Here is a 25,316-nt window from a genome sequence, read left to right as displayed (position 1 = left end):
ATGGAATACTACTAAGCCATAAAAAAGAACGACATAGTGCCATATGATATCACTTGTGCCTGGTATCTAATATATGGCACAAATGAACCTTTCCACAGAAAAGAAAATCATGGACTTGGAGAATAGACTTGTGATTGCCTGGGGGGAGGAAGAGGGAGTAGGAGATATTGGAAACTTAGGGTTAATGGATGCAAACTATTGCTTTTGGAATGGATTAGCAATGAGACCCTGCTGTGTAGCACTGAAAACTATGTCTAGATACTTACAACAGAGCATGACGATGGGAGAAAAAAGAATGTATATATGTATATGTTACTGGGTCCCCATGCTGTACAGTGGGGAAAAAAAATTGTGTTGGGGGAAATAACAATTAAAAAAAAAGAAAAAATATTTAAAGCTACAAAGGAAAAGCAACAAATAACATACACGGGAATCCCCATAAGTATAACAGCTGATTTGTTTTTCAGCAGAAACTCTGCAAGCTAGAGAGAAGTAGCAAGATATATTATATTTAAGGTGATGAAGGCGAGGAACCTAGAACCAAGTATACTCTACCCAGCAAGGCTTTCATTCAGATTTGAAGGAGAGATCAAAATCTTTTCAGACAAGCAAAAGCTAAAAGAATTCAGCACCTCCAAAACAGCTCTACAACTACCGAAGGAACTTCTCTAGGCAGAAAAGGCCACAGTTAGAAACAAGAAAATTACAAACAAAAAAGCTCGCTGGTTAAGTCAAACCTAATATAAAGGTAGGAAATCACCCATTGACAAATATGATATCACAACTAGTAAGTACTGTAATATTTAATATTGAAAAATATCTGCCTATAAGTGGACCCAAGTAGTTCTTGCAGTAAATACTTATGAAAAATAAGTTCAAGTTGGTTCAGGAGTTAAAGAAATACAAAATTTAACAAAAATCAGTCTCAAATTTTTGTATAGTAAATAAGTAAGGAGAAATAAAATAATAAATACCAATGCCGTGAGAAGAGATATGCTTATTTATGGCTAACACCATTATATGTTAATGCAGCCCTTTCAGTGAATAGTTTAGTGATACATATGAAGAGACATTGAATAATCATACCCTTTTGCCCAATAATCCACACATGGAAATTTATTCTAAGTGACTAATCAAAACAACAAAGTTACATAAGTTTGCTTTATTAAAATTTTTCATCACCTTATATATTATTAAAAAACTATAAACAATTTAAATACTCAGCCAAAGAAGTGTTCAGTATATTGCAAGAATTGTGTTGCTATAACAATCTTAAGCAGCTACCATAAAGAATACACCTGAGGTGATGGAAATGCTTAAAAATAACGTGAAATTAATATTTTGTGAGACACAGTGGGACACAAAATTGGATTATAGGAGACCCTACATTTTCGAGGAATCAGGACTAAGACTTAAAATATTCCAACTTTGCAAGCCATTATAGTAAATAATTTCCCTCTTAAGATGCAGTAAAAAATAACTGAAACATCTAACCAGAAATGAAATACCATTTTTTTCAAATTTCACTGAACTGTTACTGGAGTGCTTGATGAGTAGTTTCTTGAATTGCTTTTTCTTGTTCCCACACTGAGCATTTAGTGGACCTATTTATACCATAAGTTCAAACTGCTACTGATTTCCACATACCATCATTGGTTTTGCTCAAATTTTCTAATTTTAGACTAAGGATTCTTTTTATTTATTTTTATTTTTTGTCTTTTTAGGGCTGCACTCGCAGCATATGGAAGTTTCCAAACTAGGGGTCGAACGGGAGCTGAAGCTGCTGACCTACACCACAGCCATGCCAGATCTGACCCGCATCTGCAACTTACATCACAGCTCATGGCAACACTGGATCCTTAATCCACTGAGCAAGGCCAAGGGTCAAACCTGCAGCCTCATGGATACTAGTCAGGTTCCTTACCACTGAGCCATGATGGAACCCCCTAGACTAAGGATTCTATATTTCCATCACAGTTCTAGAATTTGGCTTTCTTTTATAGCTTTTTTGTTTCCCACAGAGAAACTATATCTTCACTACTTTTTGAGAGTAACAAGAAGTAGGGAAATACAAGGCTGGGTAGAAAGGCTGAGCAGCCAGCTAAGCTCACTCTTTGGCTAAGTGACCTGCTTTGGTTCATTGTCCTCTGGGTGCCATGCCTCCAGTGTTTACCTCTGCTAAAAACCCCCTTCACTGCATGTGATGTATCAATTGATGCCACTCCTAAAATGAGTCAAACACCCTTGTTCTTGGAACCTTTCTTTATACACACCAGTCCCCCTCAGCTGAGCCATTGTTGCCCCCACTCCTCGCAACAAATTGCCAGTCACCTTTTAAATCAAAGGTCAAGCATGACTTTTCTTTATGGACCCTCCTCTGACTCCTCCAGAGACAGTTAATCCTAGTATCATCCCCATGACATTGAGTGTGAAGTGAGTACACAGTAAAGCCTGGAACTATACTTGTTTGCAGTAGGTTTTTAAAAATTTTTATTAGAATGTGGTTGATTTACAATGTTGTGCCTATTTCTGCTGTACAGAGAAGTGACCCAGTTATTTATATATATATTCCCCTTTTTATATTATCTTCCATCATGGTTTATCCCAACAGACTAATGGTGTTAACTGTAAAATGTCAGGACTGAACAAAACTAGGGATCTATTTTCAATTTCTTTTAAAAAAAATTAGGTCTTTTTTTTTTTTTTTTTTTTGGAATGTGGAAGTTTCCGGGCCAGAGGTCAAATCTGTACCACAGTAGCCAATGCAGGATCCTTAACCCATTGAGCCACCAGGGAACTCCTGTATTCAGTTTCAACTGCAGTTAAAGGAGACACCTCAGGTAAGAGAACCACATGCAGTGTGTGATGAGTATTAAAAGTATTCATACATGTCTAATGCCTAGAAGAGAATCTCACATATGTTAGGAAACCCTTTCTACCATGGCAATGTTCAGAGAAAAGGGTCACCTTTTTCTTGGAGCGCTCAGGTTAGAGACATGGAGAACCACAGCACCCTGTATTGTCACCCTGGGTGTTGGTAAGCAAAGCCTAGCTTACCAAGATCAGTAATTAAGGCAGCCCATGTTAGATGTGACTCTTCCATCACAAACCAGGACCCAGTGGACAGAGGAATCGATTCAGGGAGGATGAGAACTCTTTTCCTTACCATACTGGAAACCAAGATCATAATCCTCTGTAGCCCCTGCAGAGTTTATTATAGATAATTATGCAGACGTGACATTCTCATTACAGAGCGTGGGTACAGCCATTCTCAATCGACCTTCTCGTCATTCTCATGAAGCTTCAAGTCAGAGAACCCCTTAAAGTGTTATTATAGATAAATATCTGGGTTGAGAAGACCCTGGTAGTTAGATCCAAGAAACTGGTACAAAACTGTAAATAACTGCACATACAAAACCCCTCTCATTCCATCACCCACACACAAACATGCACGTGTACTGACAATTACATGTCTAAGGTGAGGCTTATTTATTTTTGGTGTGTTACATACCTCTCCTTGGTCCTTCACATGCATCAACGATAGCACATGCTATTTTCTATCTGGGCACTTCTCAGACTCAAACAAGGTCTATACACATTGGTTGACACATCGGTTTCCCCCTTTAGAATGTATTTTATGTAAGGGGAAAGTATTGTTTATCTCTTATAACGCTAGTGAATATATTGATGTCTAATGCTACAGGCAGTCACACAATGAGGATGAAAGGGAAGACAAGAGAATCCGCAGGTGGGAAGTCAACTCTCCTGAGATTCACCTTTTCTTGGGCTTCTCATAGGGACCTCATCAAAGACAAGCTTGTCCTCATAAGTACTTTTCCCATAAAGCTACTGTCCACTTGTGGAAACAAAACCTTTTCCTTCAATACCCACAGGAGAACTGACAAAGGCTGATATTTTAAAAAGAAATTTGCCAAATACTACAGAAGAAAAAAAGACAAATGAGTTCATGGACAATAAACTTAGAAAATACTAACAGCATCAGATATCCGAAGCTAATACAAAATACCACCACAATTATTTTCTAGGACTGAACACAATTTCAGGTTTAGCTCTCCCTTCCTTTGCCTTAAATAAGCCATCTTGGAAATGTTGGGGTTCCCCCTCTGCCATGGGGTTGCATCAAAATTCTAGGTGCTGATATCTAGCCAAGATTTTGTGGGATAAGTGGCCCATCTGATCCTTGATGGCATTTGTCTACGCAGACACCACTTGAGGCATCCGTGGCATCATGTGGCCTCTGAGTAAAACCTGTTCCTCACCCCTTCCTCCTGCTCATACCATGCTGTTTTCCCCTCACATATCTTTTTATCTACGTCAATGGTCATAGCCATTCCCTAAGAGTATACATTTTTGGAAACCGAAGCTAAGAAAACTCTATTTTCTCTGCTTTGAGCCTTGTCAGATGCATCTCCTGAATGGTGAATACGAAAGGGCTTAGCTCCTTGGATTTGGAATTGGACGTCGAAAGAAAAATAAACCAGTGAAGGGGGAAATGCTTGATAGCATCTTACAACATTTCCACAGATTCCTTCAGCCCCAGGTGGCTGGTTCAACTTCATAAGCACCAGGTTGGCCATTCTTCCCTTTCTTGTGATGTCGGATGAAAAGTTAAATACTGTAAAGAAATTTACTCTTCTAATCAATGTTGCCATGAACTATTTTGTAGAATGGCTTTTTAGAATGAATAATTATCTTCTCATTTTCTTAATATTTGAGAGTTTTCTTAAAAATGAAGCCTATCTTTAAATTTGGTCTGATACTTAAGTAATAGTGTGTGAATTTATCATTGATAAACAGGGTTACGAATTATCACAGAATTGAGAAAAAAGATTTTTTTCATCTCTGTCTTACAAGAACAGGTCACTGATGAAATTAACGCCTTAATTTAAGAAAGTATAATTTTAGATAATTGTGCTCACCTACTCTACATCAATTATACATTTTTATTTGGGAGCTCTTTGTTAGGATAAATGTCTAACATAAAGCTCCTAAGGTCTTTATGTGACATAGTCATAGCTATTGAATCTATTAGTGTGTAGGTTTTCATTGATTGAATTCATGACAAAATCCATTATCATTATCTTTCTGTTAGATATGTAAGACTTGATATAATTTCTTTCTTCAGGATACATTTTTTTATACAGTTTTATTGTATATTTCAGTAGCAAAACTCATGCCACCTGGTGGCTGAAAAAAATATAGACTATAATAATTTCAAAAATACTCTGGAAAACCAAAATACCACTTTGTGTTTCTAAATCAGCAGCAAACTTGTATTTGGGGGCAAGTTACACCACAGTGGGAAATCTACAGGTTCAAAACCAGGTGTTCAATGGGGAGTATGTCATATGACGACAATTAATGGCAGTACTCTGTTTCAGTTATCTTTTTTGTCTTTCCAGAATTATTTTACATTTTGAAATATTTTAGTGTTCTTATGTCATATACATTTTATTAAACCAAAGTCAGATTATTTACATGAAGAATTGCTTGGTCGGGTACATATATAGAAGACTGAAGAATACGTTTTCCTTTCCGTCAACTTACAAAGGACGGAAGTGATCAGGCAGTGTGGGAGGCATTCATTTATTTCCAGAATTTCTACTAGAGCATTCTCTGTGTGCCAGGTGCCATGTTACCAGAGGGTAAGGTGGTAGAGAGGAAACTCCAGAAAAAAACCTCTTTGGACTGACAATCAGACTTAGCTTCCAGCTCACAACCAACTGGTTGTGTGACTTTGGAAAGTTTTAAGCCACCTGCTTCACAGATATATCATATGTACAAATCCTTCTTTTTAAGATTTTTGGGGTAATGATTTTGTTTGCTATGGCCATAATTGTGGCCACAGGGATTCAGAACAATTTTTTAAAGTTTCTATTCTTTTTAAAATTTTTAATTGTTGTAAAAAAATACTATGAACTTTTAAAAATTTTTAATTGTAGTAAAAAAATTATATAAACTTTACCCTCCTAACAATTTTAAGCATAAAGTTCAGTAGCATTAACTGTATTCAAATTGTTGTGTAGCAGATCCCTAAAACCTTTTCATCTTGCAAAACTGAAACCCATCAAACTACAATTGCCATTCCCCTTTCCCCCAGCCCCTGAAATCAGCCAGTTTACTTTCCATTTCTATGATTCTGACTACTCATATATATTTTTATATAAATATATACATATATAGAGAGATTACTCATATATGGAATCTTTCAGTGTTTATCTTTTTTTCAACTTTTATTTCACTCATCAAATTTCCCTCAAGGTTCATCCATGTTGTAGCATGTGACAGGGCTGAATACTATTCCATTGTATGCATATACAATATTTCCTTTATCCACTTATCAGACAATGAACATTTAGGCTACTTCTACCTCCTACATTTTGTGAATGATATTATAATGTACATGGGTATGCAAATATCTGAGATCTTAACTTCAAATTTTTGGATATATATATATCCAGATGAGAGATGGCTGGATCATATGGTAATTCTATTTTTAATATTTTGAGCAACCTACATACTGTTTTCCATAATGGTTGCACCATTTTACACTCCCACCAGCAAAGCAGGATTCAATTTTCTCCACTTCCTTACCAACACTTGTTAGTTTCTGTATTTTGATAGCACAGCTCCTAATGGGTATGATGTGATAACTGTGCTTTTGACTTGCATTTCTCTAATGATTATGATGTTGAGCATCTTTTCATATGCTTGGTGACCAATTAAATACCTTCTTTGAAGAAATGTCTATTCAGGTCCTTTGCCCAATTTTTTAATCAGGTTACTTGTTTATCAGTTGTTGAGCTATAGGGGTTCTTTATATATTCTTGATATTAACCACTTGTTAGATATATGACTTGCAATTATTTCCCCTCACTCCATAGGTTGACTTCTCATTATGTTGTTTCCTCTAATGTGCACAAGTTTTTAAGTTTGATGAAGTCCCATTTATCCATTTCTGCTTTTGTTCTCCAAGCTTTTGGTGTCACATCAAAGAAATTATTGCCAAAACCAATGTCATGAAGATTTTTCTTTGTTTTCTTCTAGAAGAATTTCTTCTAGAAGTATTTTAGATTTTATGTTTAGCTCTTTAACTCATTTTTAGTTAATTTTTGTATATGGTATAGGGTAAAGATCCAACTTCACTCTTTTTGTATGTGAATGTCCAGTATTACCTATACCATTTGTTGAAAAGACTCCTTTCCCAGTTATGTAGTCTTGACACCCTTGTTGAAGATCATTTGATTAGACATGTGAGAGTTTATTTCAAGGTTTTCTATTCTGTTCCACTGGTCTATGTGTGCCTTTATGCTAGTATAAAACTGTTTTGATCATTATATCTTTATAATATGTTTTGAAATCACGAAGTGTGAGGCTTCCAACTTTATTCTTCTTTTTTCAAGACTGTATTGTCAATTTGAGGTCCCTGCAGATTCCATATGCATTTTAGGGTATTTTTTTCTATTTATGAAGGTGGATCAGAACAATCTGACATAAAAATCTCAGTTCTGATATGTAGCAGTATTTTCCTAAGTTCCTGGTTTATCCTAGTAAGGGAAGCTTGTTTCTTTATGCAATGATTCAACTTCCTTTACTTACATTCCTCACGTCCACTGCTATATGATGAGAATAGATTCACCTGTTATTTTATTTTATTTTATTTGGTGATGCCCATGGCATGTGGAAGTTCCTGGGCCTGGGATAGGACCCGTGCCACAGCAACAACCCAAGCTGCTACAGAGACAATGCTGGATCCTAACCTACTGTGCCACAAGGGAACTCATCACCTATCATTTTAAAAGCTCTCCAGCATTCATCGTTCATACCAATATGGGCCTATTATAGCAACTTAATCATCCATTTGTATCCATGGCATTTCCCTGCAGTGGCTTACCCCTTTCGAAGCACTGTCCCATTTCACTTTCTATTTGTGCCCTTTATTCAGCTGTTTCTTGTTTCTTGGACTGGCCTTATGCATTATATTCTATGCCCCTAGACAATCACTAATCTTTTGCTAACTAACTACTCAGTCACTCACCAGCTGAAGCCTTCCTGATGGGGATTATGCCTCATCACCCTGGCTTTGGCTCTAGTGCACTGGAAACTTTCCTTCCCTGAGAGTGTCACAAAGTAGGCGCCTACCAGATATAATGCCTTTGAGAGTCTCTTTACTACATAATGCAATATTCAAATGTAGAGTCAGCTGAACTGAGTAAACCTTGGCCCCTTTCTCAGACTCTGTCAATTCTGTTCTCCATCTGCTTGCTGCAGCATCCAAAGACCGACTGAGTCTTACTCTCCTTTTATGTTCAATGGTGAATGATTTGAGACAACTTAAGAGGATGCATTTACCAAAGGCAACAATGTAATGACTTCCAAATGCGATCAAGAGACTTAGAAAATTCAATTTGTTGTGGCTTATGAGACCAACCCGAGAGTGGTGAAAATGGTATCTCAGTCCATAGCATCTGAAAATTTACCTTATTTCAGTCTTCTTTGGTTATTCTGTTATGTTCAAGTAGCTTAATAAAACAGATCCAGGATTTAAATGTAATAATGTTTTTACAAATGTAACTAAATTGTAATAATGCCTACTCTTGGGGTAATAAGATCACTAGCTGACAAATAGTGTAATGATTAACAATAAAGAGATTCTCTTTAAAAAGATGAAATGCATGGAAGCCCACAGTAGAATAGTGGTTACTGGAGTGGAGGGGAGGTAGGGAAAATAGGGAGATGTTGGTCAAAGGGTACAGTTATTATGTAGGATGAGGAAGTCTAGAGTTTCGATGTACAGCATGATGACTATAGTTAATGACACGTGTTGTACACTGGACATTTGTTAAGAGAGTAGATTTCAGGTACTCTAATCACACACACTCATACAAAATAATGATGACTCTGTGAGGACATGATAGGTTAATTAGCTTAGCTATAGTAACCATTTCACTACATATACATATATCATATATATCATATATATATATATATATATATGATCATCCTGTTGCACGCTTTGAATATACACAATTTTTATTTTTAAAATTTTATTTATTTATTTGGCCTTGCCTGCAATATGTGTAGTTCCTGGGCCAGGATCAAACCCATGCCACAGCAGCAACCAGACTCTCAACCTGCTGTTCCACAGGAGAACTCCCAACTTTAATTTAATTTAAAAGAACAATAAAGAGATTCTTTAGCAGTGGAACTGCATCAGGTATTTAAAAATGTAAATAGATTTTAAAGTGATTTTGGAAAACAAGCAAAAATGCTACTGAGATAAAGATTCATGGGCTTGTATAGGAGCCTCTCCCAGCTGCACATATAGACACTTTGTGGTAAGCAGGTGTAAGGAAATTAGCATACCTCAAAAAGCTATAATGTGGTAGGTACTTCCATACATGACTTCACTTAATTGTCACCATAATCCTGTGGTATAGATGGTATTATTATCCTATTTCATATATGAAGCTGTTGAACTCCAAAGATGTTAAGTCATGTGTAGTTATGTGCCCAAGGCCAGACAAGAAGGGCCAAGATTAAAACCCAGGTCATATTAACTCCAAAATTAGTTCCTTGTCCACTATACCAAGGGTTACATGACACTGCTTTGAGGGAAAAAGATGCTGTTACACTCATATAGCTCAGAGGTGACTTAGGAACTCCACATGGGGAGGTCAAAAATGAAGCTGGTATTGAACGTTTTGAATATTTGATTTTTGAAGCTATATGCAAATGATTCCCAACATGAATACTTTATTATGAATATATGCATATATAAAGCTTACAACATGAAGATACACATATGGGTCTGTTAAACAACTCTACATTTTTTAAACATTCTATACATTTTGTCATTCTAGCTAAAAATAGCTTTTAAAGGACAGGATCCATGCTTGTACATAGCTGACTGGGTTTCTGGCTTATGACAAAATGTACAGAATCCATCCAAAAGCTTATGTTTCATAAGGGGATAAGGAATAAGGTCAGCACTTACTGTTTACATACCCTGCCCTGACTCTGGACAGATCTTGGACTCATAGATCCATTTGTTCACTCAGCAAACCTAAGTTGACTACCTGTTATGTGCAAATAACTGTGCTAAGTACAATAGGAGGTAAACAAAGATAAAAATAACAAAACAAAAAAGCAAAATAAAAAAAAACCACAGCCTCTGGAATTTATACTATCTGACCTCTGATCTTACTTGAGAATTTCTTATCTGTCTTAGGCTCATCAACACCATCACAGAGACCTTGTTAGGGAAGTTAAATATTATAGTCATTTGTGCTCATAAAGACTGTGAGGCCCACACCACTGCCATGCTGTCAGCATGTAGGAATCTAACTTCAACTCATGTATGATTATTATTGCTATGACAAGAACATTTTAAAATCTCTCTGTGAATTACCAGTGGCAACAGTTTTACTCTTTAACACTAAGCAGCAGTTAAGAAATCATATTAGGTATTCTGGCAATCTGTTTTAATACTAATTAGCTAATAAAATAATTAGCAAAGTAAGAAATATATTACTATGTGGTATTACGATTTAGCTGAAACTGCACATGCAGATGCATAATGGGGAATTTCTAAAAATTCCATTTAGAAAATTTAGCAGTGTATTTAAATATTTCTCATTCACAGGCAACCAGCTGTGATGGAGGAAGCTGTACTTAAATAGTTAGTCAAAATTGAAGGTGCCAGCAGATTTCAAACAGAACACGTGAAAAGGAACTTTTTATAAACTTTGTTTTTCTTGTTGACATGGATTATCACAACACACCAGATTGAGGTGTTAGGTTTATTTTAACCATCTATGTATACTTAAAAGTTATATGGTGCATTCTTTTCTAAGTGCACAACTGTTTGATAATATTCATTGAAAGTACCTGTGCACCCTTACAGGCACTGCTAGCATGAATGACCATGACATTAGTATACATATCAGGATACAATTTGAACACAGTTTTACCTAACATCTGAACGTAGTTATTTGAAGATAACATGCTCTTCTACCTAATGACATATCTCTTTAGTCCAGAAGCTGGTTTTTACTGCAAAAAAAAAAACAAAAAACAAAAACACTATATGGCAGGTTTTTAAATACATTATAGTATGATGTGACATCTATACTGCCAGAGAGCCAGCTTCCTAATAGTAAGTCAGCCACAGAACAAATAATGCAAGAAGTCTATGGAGACATTTTTATTTCCTTTTCTTTTCTTTTTCTTTCTTTCTTTCTTTCTTAAACACACACTGTAACAAGTCATGACAGGATAAATACTAATTCAGTCATATTCGCTATAGTACAATGAAGCAATTCTCCTCTATCCACCAATAGATATTAAATTGAAAGTAGCATAGTTACTGTTTGCCTTTTAAAAGGATGGACTCCTCACTAAAAATTATTGGCAGCCTAATTTCGGATGGCCTGATACAAAGTGAATCACACATATTGTTTCTTGAAACCTAGCAACCTCTCTCAGACAATAAAAAACTAAAATACAAAAATGGAATCAAACCAAGAGCATGAACAGAGCAAAAAAAAAAAAACACAAAGAAAACACCATCTAACAGTATTTTAGAAAGTACACTATTAGATCGTGAAACATGAAAGGAAGTTCTATGACGAAAAGGGGCTGGAAGCATAAAAGGTTGGCTCTTCTCTAAGTAACCTGGGAAAACTGCAGAAACTGTCGAATGTCAGGGGTATTTAATGGACTAGGTTAACCAAAAACATTTAATGTATAAAAGCCTTGATAAGGGGAAAGTAGAAATAGAGAGTAAAAATGAAATGGAATCTGTTGCAAATACCCAAAGACATTATTTTGTGCTTCATGATAGAACTGATTATTGCCCCCAAAACCTTTGCTGAATTAGGTAGTAACTTTAAAATGCCTAATTAGGAGTTCCCTCATAGTTCAGCAAGTTAAAGATCCAGCATTGTCCCTGTGGTGGCTCTGGTTACAGCTATGGTATGGGTTTGATCCCTGGCCCAGGAACTTCTGCATGCCACCTGTGCAGACAAAAATAAATAAATAAAATAAAATGCCTAAACAAAAAGGTAAATAGAAATGAATACACAGTAATAAGTCATGGCCTTAACTGTCCTCCCTATAACATTTGGCAATCTTCTCAACTGGTTTTGCCTTGACTATCATCAGCTTGAAATAGATATTACAACAAAAGCACTGGGAATAAACAAACAAACAAAAAAAACCTGTAAGCCAAAAAAAAATTTTAAAAGCTGCAATGTAAAGATTCTTCAACCACTATCTATGACACTTTTAATTGCATGCAAAATTGTATAATCTTGGGTGGTTTAAAATTATTTAAGGAAAAGATGATTAAAGTACTTTGAATTTACCACCAGAAACCTTCTACAGTAATTCACAGGGAATTACAATGGGGTTTATTTTGAGGGGCATGATAAATCATTTAAAATTCTGATGCTGTTACCACCATAATTTGCTGAGTAAATAGGAGATGTTATCAAGGAAACAATAGTTTAGCCCGCTTTATGAGGTACCTTCCCTTAGTATGGGGCATGATTATTCACCAACTGGCAAAGGGAACAAGGAACAAAAAAACTCCTTACAGGTCACTGGCAAATAAATCCAAGGGAAAAGAAAGAAGCCCTTCCCTACTCCTCCTTGTTTCTCTTTATTTTCCAGTTCTATCACCACCAAGACTTTATGTATATATTTTTGAGATGGCTTTTTTTTTTTTTTTTTTTTTTTTTTGCCTTTTCTAGGGCCACTCCCGTGGCATATGGAGGTTCCCAGGCTAGGGGTCTAATCGGAGCTGTAGCCGCTGGCCTATACCAGAGCCACAGCAACAGGGGATCTGAGCCACGTCTGCGACCTACACCACAGCTCAGGGCAACACCCAGATCCTTAACCCACTGTGCAAGGCCAGGGATGGAACCCGCAACCTCACGGTTCCTAGTCGGATTTGTTAACCACTGAGCCACGATGGGAACTCCTGAGATGGCTTTTCTAAAGAAAAGTTCCCAAATATCTATCTCTTACTCACCCAAAATGAGGCTCAGAGTCTAAGGACCACTGAGTCAGATCCATCTATTGTCTTAACTTTAATATTTTCACCCAACTTCCTATAATTCCATTCCATTCAACTGACTATATTAGGCACATAGATTTTGCCCTGGTACAGGACTATATAACCTATGCGTTACTAGCTGGGAGTAGGAGGAGGTAAATACAAAAATGGATTAAGACAATAGTCCTATGAGAAGTCTACAGTTTGATGGGGAAGGATGTTTGGTATGCTTTACTTTAAATGATAATGTGGTACTTACACTCTTTTGAGGAAGCACAACTGGTTAAGTTCAATTAAAGAGTTCGTTGAAGGAATGGCTTTTGGAATCCAACTTGAAGTATCTTCCCAGGACTTTCATAGGCATGAATGAGGCTAGGAAATTCTTCCAGGCAAGGAGAGCAACAGAACCAGACACCTAGAGATGAACCAAAAAAAAAAAAAAAAAAAGGAAGAAAAGAAAATCAGAGGAAGTGGTCAAGTTTGGCCAAAGAGTAAGGAAAGGTTCAGGTAATGAGTAAAGATGAAAAGTGGTAGGGTGTGGAATCTGCTTTTCGGAAATAGTGGACATGAAGTGAACCATATGTTTCATGCCTATATGAGAGACAGTTCTCATATATCAATGTATTTCATTGGATGTAACTAATACAATACTGGATCTCTTCTTCATCATCCCCTCCCCCGCCAAAATGACTTCTCAACCAATCCAATCCTGCAAGAAACAGTCAAACTACCACTCTGTTACAGTAGCCCATTCCACTTTTGGACAATTGTAATTGTAAGATTCTACCTTAATGTGAGTTCAAATATTCCTCTGACATATATTTAATTTGCATAGTTCTACCCTCTGTAAATGTAGAGGAGTTTAATTTCTTTTCTATATCTGTAAGTGACTCAAGACAGCTAGACTTCCAACTCTATAGGTGAAACCCCATCAATCTCTTCAGTAGTTTCTCAGCTGACATAGTTTCCAAACCTAAAGGTTTCCTCCTAGACACTTTCTAGTTTTCATATTCTTCATGAAGTATGGATGAAGAATGGAATGCAGTATTCCAGATATGGCATGCCCATTGCAGAGCAGAACAAAATTATCACCTTCTTTCTCACAAACACTGCATTTTCATTAATGAAGCTTATTTACATTCATGGCCATCACATGTACTATTGACTCACAGTACTCTGATCCTTGGTTAAATCTTACAGGGAACACATATATTAAAGATATGGGCCATCTTATGAGATGCTAGAAGTAAGACTTTGGAAAAAAAATACACCACCCCCTGGGATCACACAGATATCATGTGGCCTTGAACACCTTACCCTCTCTGGACCTCAGTTCCTTCTTCTATAAAATGGAGACAATGTTGCCTTCTTCATAGGCTTGTTGTGAAGATCATGTGGAATTATACATTAAAGCCACCTAAAGTAGTACCTAACACAAAGCAAGTTCGATAACTATTAATGAAGGAGATGCAAAGAGAGATCAGGCTCATGGATGCAGGTTCATTAACCCAGAAGAATAGGTGAAAAAAAAATCACAACTTACTTTAATACAGAATCAGTCTTAAAATATGGTTAGTTAATGGCTTTTAGAGAAATCATTCACTCAAGGTACAGACCAGAAACAGGGAAGAGAGGTAAGACTTCCTGGATTTGGAGACTTCCCAAGAGAAATATAAGAAACGAAGGCATGCAGGAAGGCACCTGACTAAAGCAAGATCAGAAAGGTAAACTTCAGGTTGCAGAGAGGGACATACTCAGAGACTGTGAAAATAATCTAAGAAGAGAAAGAAATTTCTACAAATTCAAAGTTATAACCAGAGAGTTCCTGTTGTGGCTCAGCAGGTTAAGAACCCAACACAGTGTCCAGGAGAATGCAGGTTCAATCCCTGGCCTTGATCAGTGGGTTAAGGATCCAGCATTGCAGAAAGTTGCATGCTAGGTTGCAGGTGTGGCTTGGATCCAGTGTCACCATAGCTGTGGCATAGGTCTACATCTGCACCTCGAATTTAATCCCTAGCCTGGGAACTTCCATATGCTGCAGGTGCAGCCCTAAAAAAAGACAAAAAAAAAAAAGGTGAGAGGAGACACAAGGCAATGTGTGAAGTCCATGTAAATGAAAAAGAAGAACGTTTAAAGTTTGGAGAGATTGACTGGGCCAAAGTTATTTAACTTGTATTTATTTTAAGTATTTATTGCATTATATTTGTTGTACTATATTTATTTATTGTATGTATTTAACTTGTATTTAACTTGCCAGTGTAGTTCCCCGAAACTGATCCATTATTGAATTGTCAAATGTACCTGTTGGCTCATAATCAACAGCCTTGTTTTCTTACTATCACAAATGAAAGGTGAAATCAATTTTGGAAACCACTACAATCATTTTGAATTTTAATGTAAAAAGTCTAACCACAATCAATCTGTTGAGTTATCCACATTTTCCACCAGGCTGCCCAGGACAAGGTGTACTACTAACCTACTAGTCTTTTGCATTTCGCCATTCTTCAGTATATAGCCCATGCTGCCTCTGTGGCCAAGAGATCTGGAAGGTTGGCATCAATAATAGTTGGAATTTAATAAACCATGATATTACTGAACAATATGCCAATGAAGGCCACCTGCCACCTATAGTTTTTTCATCTCAGAAGATGAATCCTGATGGTCAAGGATCGTTGGGGTTGCTGCCATACAATTAGAAAGGACTGGATTTGGAACTGTCTTCTTTGTACTTTCATGCTGCTTCTTAATACTTTCATAACCCATAGAAAAACTTAATGGAAATTGATGGTAAAAGGGGGGTGGAGACAGAACTAAGAATTAAAAGCCTTCTGGGATGAAGGTTTGCAGTTTGGGTCACTGTATCAGGGTAAGAACAAAGCCTCGCTGGGTTTTGATTTGAGACAAAGAAAATTTGGAAGGGGTAGAGGAAGAAGATAGTTATAGTATTATTTACACCTTCAGGAAAGGGAGCAGCTATGCCTATTTTCTCCTTTTTTGGAGAGTTACCATGCAATACATATTATATATGTATTTTGTTGCCATGCAATAGTTACCATGCAATACATATTATATACATATTTTGTATATGTGTGTGTTTGTATTCAATATTTTTCTCTGGTAGAAATTGTTAGTGTCTCTACTCAGAGGTATATACATTTGCCCTTCTGTGATCCAACCAGCACAGCAGTTTAAAACCCCTCATTTGCTGTGAGGTAATAGAAATAAACCCTTTCTTATTAAAAATTTTTACAAATGATTTTTTAACATTTTCTACTATCATCCACATCTGTGTGTTTGGGTACTTAATCAGAGTGCTAATTACCATGCAATTACATTATATGTATATATATATATATATATATAATGTATTGTATATAAATATATATAAATTAAATATAAAGTGTATATTACATAATAATTAAGATATATAAATACAATTTCACACATAGAGTTTCTCTCTTCTTTGGTCCTTGTTATTTTACGTAAGGATTTTTGCTGGCATTTAACTTTACAAGGAAGTCTTTACGGCGTTCTCTTGTGGCACAGCAGGGTAAGGATCCAGCATTGTCGCCACAGCAGTTTGGTCACTGCTGTGGTGCGTGTTTGATCCCCGGCCCAGGAACTCCCAGATGCCACAGTCACGGTCAAACAAACAAACAAAAAAAAAGGTTAAAGATGTGTAGAAGGATGGATATGGATACTAAGTAACCGGAAGACTGGGCTATCAGGTTCAAACACATGCTTCTATACACTCTCTGTCTGATGCTGGCTCTGGGACTCGGCTAACCACATTTCTCCTTTGCTAGCTGGCTGCCTATAAAGTTTTGCCAACGGGGAGCTAGACAAAGTCTGTAATTATCGAGGAGAGAGAAGGGACATGGTCCTTCTTTATTACTCAATAACATCCTAGGTGGCGCCCCCAACAAGTGACATTTACCCTGGCAGTAGCAGTTTGGTTCTAGCTCCAGTTTCTTTCAGCATTTCCCAAACCCATTTTTCTGTGAATCTATGATGACTATATTACAGTTACCTGCCTTATAGAATCATTTTAGAATCTCGGGTGGAGAACCAGGAGATCTAGGATTTTAAAAATTGTTTATTTTTGGATTGTCTGGTGGCTCACAGGTTAAGGATCCAGTGTTGTCACTGCAGTGGCTTGGATCATTGCTGTGGTGCAGGTTTGATCCCTGGCTGGGGAACTTCTACAGGCCATGTGGGAGGCCAAAAAAAAATTAGTATTGTTCTTTCCTTGCTCCTAACTTATGAATTAATATAACCTTAATCATGTTAGTTCTAGTCGGTTTCTTATATTATAAATGATGTTATTATGATGTCTTTTAGTAATCTACAAGAGTTTTGTGAGCATTAATTTGAAAATATCTGTGAATCTTCTTAGATATGGAAAAAGATAACATTTTGAGCTAAGATGCAATATGGCTAAAAGAAATAATTTTCCATATTAAACCTTTGAGAAAATACACAGGCACCAATCCAGATGAATGACTAATAAACTGAAAACCAGTCAAATAATAATACAGCAGCAACAGCAGGGAAAATGTGTTTTTTTTCTTCCCAAATAATTTAGTAAAGAAAAAAATTAAACCTCATGCATAAACTGAATAGCCAAGGAGGATTTCAGTGTAAGACTCGGAAGACCAAATGTTTTGGGATGGCTGCCCTCCTGGGTTTCTCTTTCTTCCTTTTGGGGAGAGGGAGCAAGTGCGGGTGGGGTGGGTTTTGTTTATGCAGTAAATCAATGCCACTGAGGCAAGCTCTGACTACCCAAGTTCTCATGGAATCTCTGCTCACATTCAAATGCAATATTCCCTTAAGATTTATTTATTGCAGATGGACTAAGCAAAAGCACAAATTAAATACCATGTTAGAAAAAAGAATTCAAGCAAACCAAAAAAAAAAAAAAAACAAAAAACAAAGCGTCAAGTCTCTTGACATCCATAAACAACGATTAGAAGGCGGCACTGTCAAGTAGGAATCCCAAGGCTAAAGGGCTCTAGGAAGTAAATCTACAGTCTATTTTGACCTAGTAAACAGTCCAAAATTATAAAAGAACACACTTTTCAGTCTTGGTATTTTCAGTAAGACTCCTCTCTTTCTGAAAATATTTTTCAAGTGACCCATTTAAATATAGCGTCACATTTGTGTATATCAGTAAAAAAGGAAAAGTCATAATGGAAAACCAGACCTGCTTCTATTTGGGCTACTATAGACATCCTGAGAATAAGTTGAGGTTTGAGGTTGTGACTTCTTGATCACTAGATACTCATAAGTAGAAAAGTTAGTTATACTTCTCTCTCAGTTCCCTTGAGAAGTCAAGTCCCTACGGCACCTATGTAACTTTCACACTCCTGAAGACAACATAAGCTTGCCTTGCTTTTTATGCCACCCTTCTTGAAGCGTTCATGATTTGGACATCAAATTTGAGAAGATTCTTACTGTTTTGGTATTCTCTTTCATTTGGATTCTTTTGGTTATATTGGTTACCTCAATTTCTGGCCCTTCCAAATGATTAAATTTCTTATTTTAGGGAACATTTCCTGTTAATGTCCTTTCCAAATATGCCTGGCACATGGCAATTTTTGACTCCGTATTCTGGAGGAATACCAAAGTTTTGGACTGTGTCATCTCCAGAAGGACATACAAGTTGTTGACCTTGCCATTTGATGGAAGGCAATGTTCTGATTTTCTTAATTTCTTTGAATATGTGCCATGGAAGCCTACCATTATTGCCTTCAACTATAGGATTTCATAATGTTTAATAAAAGTGAGAAATTTGGTAAAGTTTAAAAATGTGCATTCAGTGGTTCAAGGGCATTTACATTCAATATGTTTTAGAATATCATAGTCTCATCTGCTTTATTACTAACCTAAGAGAACTTGGAGGACAGAGGCAGTGCCTTTCACCTTGCCATTCAAAGCTTCATGTGTCGTAGGTATTCAACAAGGACAAAATAAACTGAATTTTACGGTTGAGCAGATTATTTGCAGTTAAGCTATCTTAACTAAACTTCATTATTTTCTTGAATCCATAGAATTCTCATAGTCTGAAAGGAAAGGTTGTTTTCTCTATCTATAACAGCTAGAGAGAAACATGCTAATTTGTTTTCGATATACATTTTGATTCCTTCAATATAAAGCTACACATCAACAGTTGGGACAAGGCTGGGAAGAGGGGGTGGTACAGGTTTGTTTTAATTTTGGAGTGCTTATGTCTATGTGGTCTAAGATGCAATCTGGCTCTCTAGGAATCCTGAGATTAAACATGCCTTTCTTCCAGAAAAGCTCTGAGTGCGAGTATGTTTAATACAGAATTTACAGCCAGTGGGGAAGAAGGGAAAATGTTTGGTTAAGAAAAGTAAATTACTTGAAGTGGGTGATGATTTGGATGAGGAAAGAACCTACTTGAATTATGTGTAATTGACATATCCTATGCCTGGCTAAAATGTCATTTGTTTCTACTTAACCATTCTTCCCCTTTAGGCTAAGCTGCTCTTCCCACTAGACTTAAAAAATGATAAAGGCAGAATCTCTAATGAATGGATATAATTTACATAACATTTAATAATGAGCTGGAAAAGAGACCCCAAAATATTTACCTTTGAACATCCAATTAATCTCTAGTTCTTATATAGAGTTTCCAGTGTTCACCAAATTCAACTTCTGTTATCGCAAGGCATTCCCCTCCTCTAAAAATTTCTCTTTTATAATCTACAACTCTTTTTTTTTTCTTGCATATGCATTGGCTTGATGTGGGATCCCAGTTTTCAGACCAGGGATCGAATCTGAGCTGCAGCAGTGAAAGCACCAAGTCCTACCCACTAGACCACAAGGGAACCTCTACAACTTTTTATAAACACTTATTAACAATATAGAAGCTCATGTCAATATATTTAATTTCAAGTTTAAATGTTAGTGCTAACATGCACAGAGACATGCAACCTGTCTTATAGGTCTTTGGGTTTGCAAGACATAACTGGCCAGCTGACTAACACAAGGCCAACCGTTCATCAAATTTTAAACTGGAAAATGGCATTTTCTCTACTTTGACTAGAAGGCCTCTTTAAGTGAACATGGGGGAGCAGGAATGGAAGATCAGGCTCCCAGGATCATGGTCCCCACACAGGGCTGCTCTGCCATTTGTCTCATAGGACAGATTCTCAAGGAGAAAAATCAGAGTGGCTATCAATGAAGCGCTTCTCCCTTTAAGGCTCAGGAAACTCAGGTTCTTTCGAAACACAGGCAGAGAAAGGAGAGGAGTCATCATTATACGGTCCATTTGTAATTTTTTCACTTTGCCCTGAATGCTTAGATCCTATAGTTTTGGTTTTCTGGATATTATTTCATCCATAAAGATAATAAATTTTATAGAATTGCTACAACTATAAGTAGAAGTAAAATGCCCCACAACTTCTACTCTGGGAAAAATACATTGGTTAGAGGTCATAGCTTAAACATCTTTTACATTAGAATATTTTTACTATAGTGAAATAGAGATAAAATCCAGATAAGTTAGTGTTTATTTCTAGCAATGAATATTTGAAGAAAAGTCAATGAATGGCAGCTTAGCTGTATGTCTACAGACACTCTGAATAGTTATTGGGTGATTGAGATTGAATTAATTACATAATTTCTCACACTAATGTGATCTTAGATATAATTGCATCCTAGCTTGTCAGATCTGACTTTCTCTTCTCTAAAAACAACATATGCCACTCTTATGACAAAATAATCTTATGGAGAGAAGTATGCAAGTTCTTCAAGTCATTGCTTTTCTAAAAATACATGCTTTCTATAGATAAAATGATAAAATTAATGCCCCCAAGTCACTTGAACTTTTATTTTTTGCACACATGCTACAAACAATGCTACAAATAACATAGTACAAATAGGAACTATATAAAATTTGGTTCCTTTTCCCTCCCTTCTTTCTCCCTTTCTCCTTGTTTTCCCAAACAGATATTCAGTGACAAGCTTTAGGAAAAAATATTTTTAATATTCTCTCCAGGGCCATAATGAGAAATTCTGTTGAAATAATGATATTTCCTACTTCTTGTGGGTCTAGAGAGCAGAAGATGAGATTCTAGACTAGCAAGCAAGACCCTTACCAAAGAATGATAGTGTCTATAACACTCAGTTCTACAGAGGTTGTTGTTGAAATTATGTTTAAAAACTAATAACAGATGAAATTAGAAAAGTAAAGGATACCAGAGACTCTAAGAACCCAGGGATCTATTTTTAAATTATGGTTTCTAGCTTTTGAAATAATTAAAAATAAGCAAAACAAACAAATAATCTCATCATTCTCTTCTACTTATCATCCATAGATAGACTCAGGTAGGAAATGAATATTACATTTTGCATTCTTTGCTTTTTGCATATGTAGTTTATTCTACTTAACGAATAGAAGGAAACAATACTTTTCTGTGTCACTATTCTAGATGTTTTGTAACATTATCTTAGTTAATCCTGAAAAAACTCAGGGAGATTTAGCTTGTCATACCCATTTTATAGAAAAGGCAATGAATTCTCAGAAAACCTAACTTCCCTAAATCATAGAACTAGTAAATGGTGAAGTGATAATTTTACCCCAAGTCCATCTGTTTCCAAATTTCACATTCTTTAAAACCCCGACAGGTCTAACTTTATGTTTCTTTTACTTTAAACAGTAAAGATTTCGAAAATTCCGTAATTAATTTTCGAGGTGATTCACTGAAGTGTCGACCCTCAGTGAGCTCCTTGTTATTGGGTGTATTCAAGCAATGAGAGTTCATCTGATGAAGATTTCGGCTTTGACTGAGAAGGGTTAAACCATAAGAAGTTTAAGATCCCTTTCAACCCTGAAACTAAGATTCACAACAACCCTATGCACATAACAGATAAAATAGGAATTCTCTGAGATGACAAGTTTTCCTATACCATTCTCCCTTGGCATGTGACTGGAGACAGTTTGCTCATGTAGACTTTGAGTAGATATTACTCAATTTGAGTCAGCTCAGGGGAAATAGAAGCTCCAATTTTGAACGGAAAAGAAGGTAGTCAATCACAGATACAGAGCATTGGCTTACACAGATGTTCTGCTTTCCTCTGACTCACCCTTTGAGCCTCAGAGAGGGATACATTGTATTTTTGATAAAGTAATTGGGATACAGTCACACCATAACTCATATCTCCATATTACATCTTTTCTCCCTTGTTTTATGGCCCTGATTTTGACCCACATTTGGAATTATCCAGGAGGAATGCTCAAACAAAAGAGGAGGAACTGGAAACAAGATTAATTTTGAAGGAAAGTTTCAGGCTTACATTTCTAAGGAAAAAGAATACTCTCATAAAAATATTGGGTAAAAAGAAGACCGTAAATATTTTTGCAAAATAGAAAAAGAAAATGTTTTACTGGCTGGGGACAGCACTCTGGTTCCCCAGATAGAATTGAGCATAGTAAAAATGAAAGGCTTCTCATCAACTTTCTGTCTTCCTGACAAAGCTTTGGTTGGTGTTACGGAATTTGTATAGCCCATGGGAGAAATTCTCACAGTAGATTGCTTGGCTATTAACTTCCTACTTTTTTATTTCATGGTCTTTATTATCTTTAGTTGTCTGAAGGCAGCTGAGCTTGTTTCTGGGCCCTAATCTTTGATAGTGAGTGAGAAAGATGAGATTTCTTCAAGTGAGACAATACAAAGAAAATGGGTGAACAGAATAGCTGCTATTATATCAGGGGCTGTGACTTTGAATAATGATATTCTAGAGAATATAGGTGGTGCTAGTTACCATGAAACAGTTACTCATTAGGAGACAAAGATCCTCCAAAACAGCACACTCTTTTGTTAACCCTCCAGAAATAATCTGTGAATGGAATATCATGTGAAAGATCAGCCAATGCCTAGAGTACTCAGACTTTAATACATTAACACCTGACACCTTGGTTTTTTTTTTTTTTTTTTTAAGAACAAAAAACAGGTTATTGGCTGTAATATAAAGATAGTCTGGGGAAAATGGAAAGTCAGGTTAATCTAATTTAATCAGTTAATCAACTAATCTCACCTCTTCCAATTCACTGCGTGCTCTATTGGATAACAGTTCTTTTCAACTATGGACCAAGTCTAGAGACGAACACTACTGCTTTACATTGCTCCATTTGATAGCAGCAAAGGCAATTGTGTCTAGTGAGAAACAACTGAGTCATCATAACAAGTTCAGAATCAACTCAGATATGAAGGTTGAAAGAGGAGGATGGATGAAACAAGCCCATGATTGGCAAAGGGTAAAATGAGCTGATTTAAGAACACTGTCATGCATAATCGATGTTGACTGGTTTTCTTTCCTTTTTTTTTTTTTTTTGTTTGTTTTTTGGTTTTTGTTTTCTTTTTAGGGCCCCACCTGTGGCATACGGAGGATCCCAGGCTAGGGTTGAATCAGAGCCGCAGCTGCAGGCCTACGCCACAGCCACAGCCACACCAGATCATTAACCCACTGAGCAAGGCCAGGGATCAAACACACATCCTCATGGCTACTAGTCAGGTTTGTTACCGCTGAGCCACAGTGGGAACTCCTATTCTAGTGTTGCCCATTAATACTTTGATATTGCAAACATTTACACCCTAGGTGTTTTTCTTTGGGGAAAAAATTGATGATGCTTTCAAAATTAAAACTGCCTTGATCCCTCCATGGACAAGGAAGTGTGGAGTTTCAGGAAGACCTCAAAGACCTAGAGTCAAATCTTGACTGTGTGATGTAGGGCAAATTACTTAACTTTCATGAACCTTGTTTTAGAAAGAAGAAAATCTCTCTCCTCAGACAATTAAATAATGTTTGGAGGCAGTGTGGCTTAGAAGATGGGATTATGATATGAAAGCTAACTTTCGGCTCCTAAATTCCATACAACTTGCAGAATTTAGCAGTTAGTACAAGGTTTCTCTAAGTATATGTGATCCAAAATAAAGAAAAGAATTCCATGGTCACATAAGTTTGAAAAGTGCTACATGCTCTATCCCTTTTGCCTTGTAAGTCAGAACTCATTATGAATATGATTGAATTTGCTGAGAAATTCCAAAGGTAAAAAAATTGTTTAGCTTTATGACATCAAGGGTCTCCTAAACTTAACTGATCACAGAAGCAACACTTCCCAGAAGAATCATTAACACCTTAAGAACTTGCTGGTATTCCTCTTAGAGAAATGCTACATTCACAATTTTTTTGACCGCCAGAGTACAAATACATTTTCGCAATTAAGATACACTGAATGATCTGTTGATACCTGGATACCAAAAGGAAGGCTCATTTGATTTTAAATAGCAGCAAGACAAGTCAGAATAAATGAGGGAAACAATGAAAGTGAAAGACAACTGAGTAGGACCAAGTTTTATTAGTATTATAATCACTTGTGGTTGGAAGTATTTGATTGACTAAATTTGCCTTTAAACTTAAGGACATCCAGGAGCTTGATGAAATTTCTGGTGCAGTTGTTTTATTTTCCCTGAAGCAGGAAGACACTGTGTATCAGCATAGTTGTATAGTCCCAGTTATACATTTGGCAAAGCCAAGATTACATACAGAGAAACGTTAATAGGAAAACCATGAGCCCAAGGCAAATCTTTCTCATGATATTTGCATTCATATATTTTAGGGAGAACATGAACTTTGTTTTACTTTCAGTTGCCATAAATAGTACTGGAGTTTTCTTAACACTTTATATATTTACTTCCTTTTTTAAGCTAGAAATTTCCCTTAGTTTACTATTGTTCTACATGGATATGACATGTAGTTCTAGCAGATAGAAAAGAGACTGAAGGGCTAAAGAACCCTTTAGCATTTTTAAAGAGCAAACCGTTTTATATTAATGTATCCATTTTAAGAAGCTGAATTTTAATCACCAATAAATTTCTGTCACTGTTATTAATTGTAATTTACTGATATTCTAGCTGTACTTGTTTTCATTTTCCTATCTCCATACCTATATGAAAAAGAATATTCCACAGTTATTGCAGTCAAATATAGCCGACTCTCAGAACAGTTTCTAAAGTTAAATAAAGATAGGCATTTAAATCATCTGATATTTACTGTCCAAATCTGGCCTTTTCAGCTATCACAGTCCTCGGACTGTGCATTATATTTTCAAGTAAAAAAATTTTTTTTGCTCATTCTATTGAATCTTGTTAACATTTATAGTAAAGGACAAACAATTCCTCTATCCTGATAAAATAGGTTGTAGCTTACT

At 36.3% G+C, this 25,316-nt stretch overlaps 1 long non-coding RNA gene across 5 annotated transcripts in view; it reads right to left on the bottom strand.

Annotated features, from left to right (window-relative positions):
- The window catches only part of LOC110257663 (uncharacterized), a 416,327-nt gene that overhangs the window by 388,367 nt on the left and 2,644 nt on the right, over nucleotides 1–25,316 (bottom strand). For all 5 annotated transcript variants that reach the window (XR_014835178.1, XR_014835179.1, XR_014835176.1 and 2 more), the window contains exon 2: nucleotides 13,341–13,496. This is a non-coding gene — a long non-coding RNA (uncharacterized LOC110257663). The remainder of the gene's footprint in view (nucleotides 1–13,340; nucleotides 13,497–25,316) is intronic.

The sequence above is a fragment of the Sus scrofa genome, chromosome X, assembly GCF_054392235.1.
Source record: "Sus scrofa isolate SSC_HxYL_T2T_F1_AM1 chromosome X, Sscrofa_HxYL_maternal_Yorkshire_Landrace_v2.0, whole genome shotgun sequence".
Classification (NCBI taxonomy): Eukaryota; Metazoa; Chordata; class Mammalia; order Artiodactyla; family Suidae; genus Sus; species Sus scrofa.
Note: the sequence above shows the minus strand (reverse complement) of the source record. Positions and strands in the feature narration are given on the sequence as shown.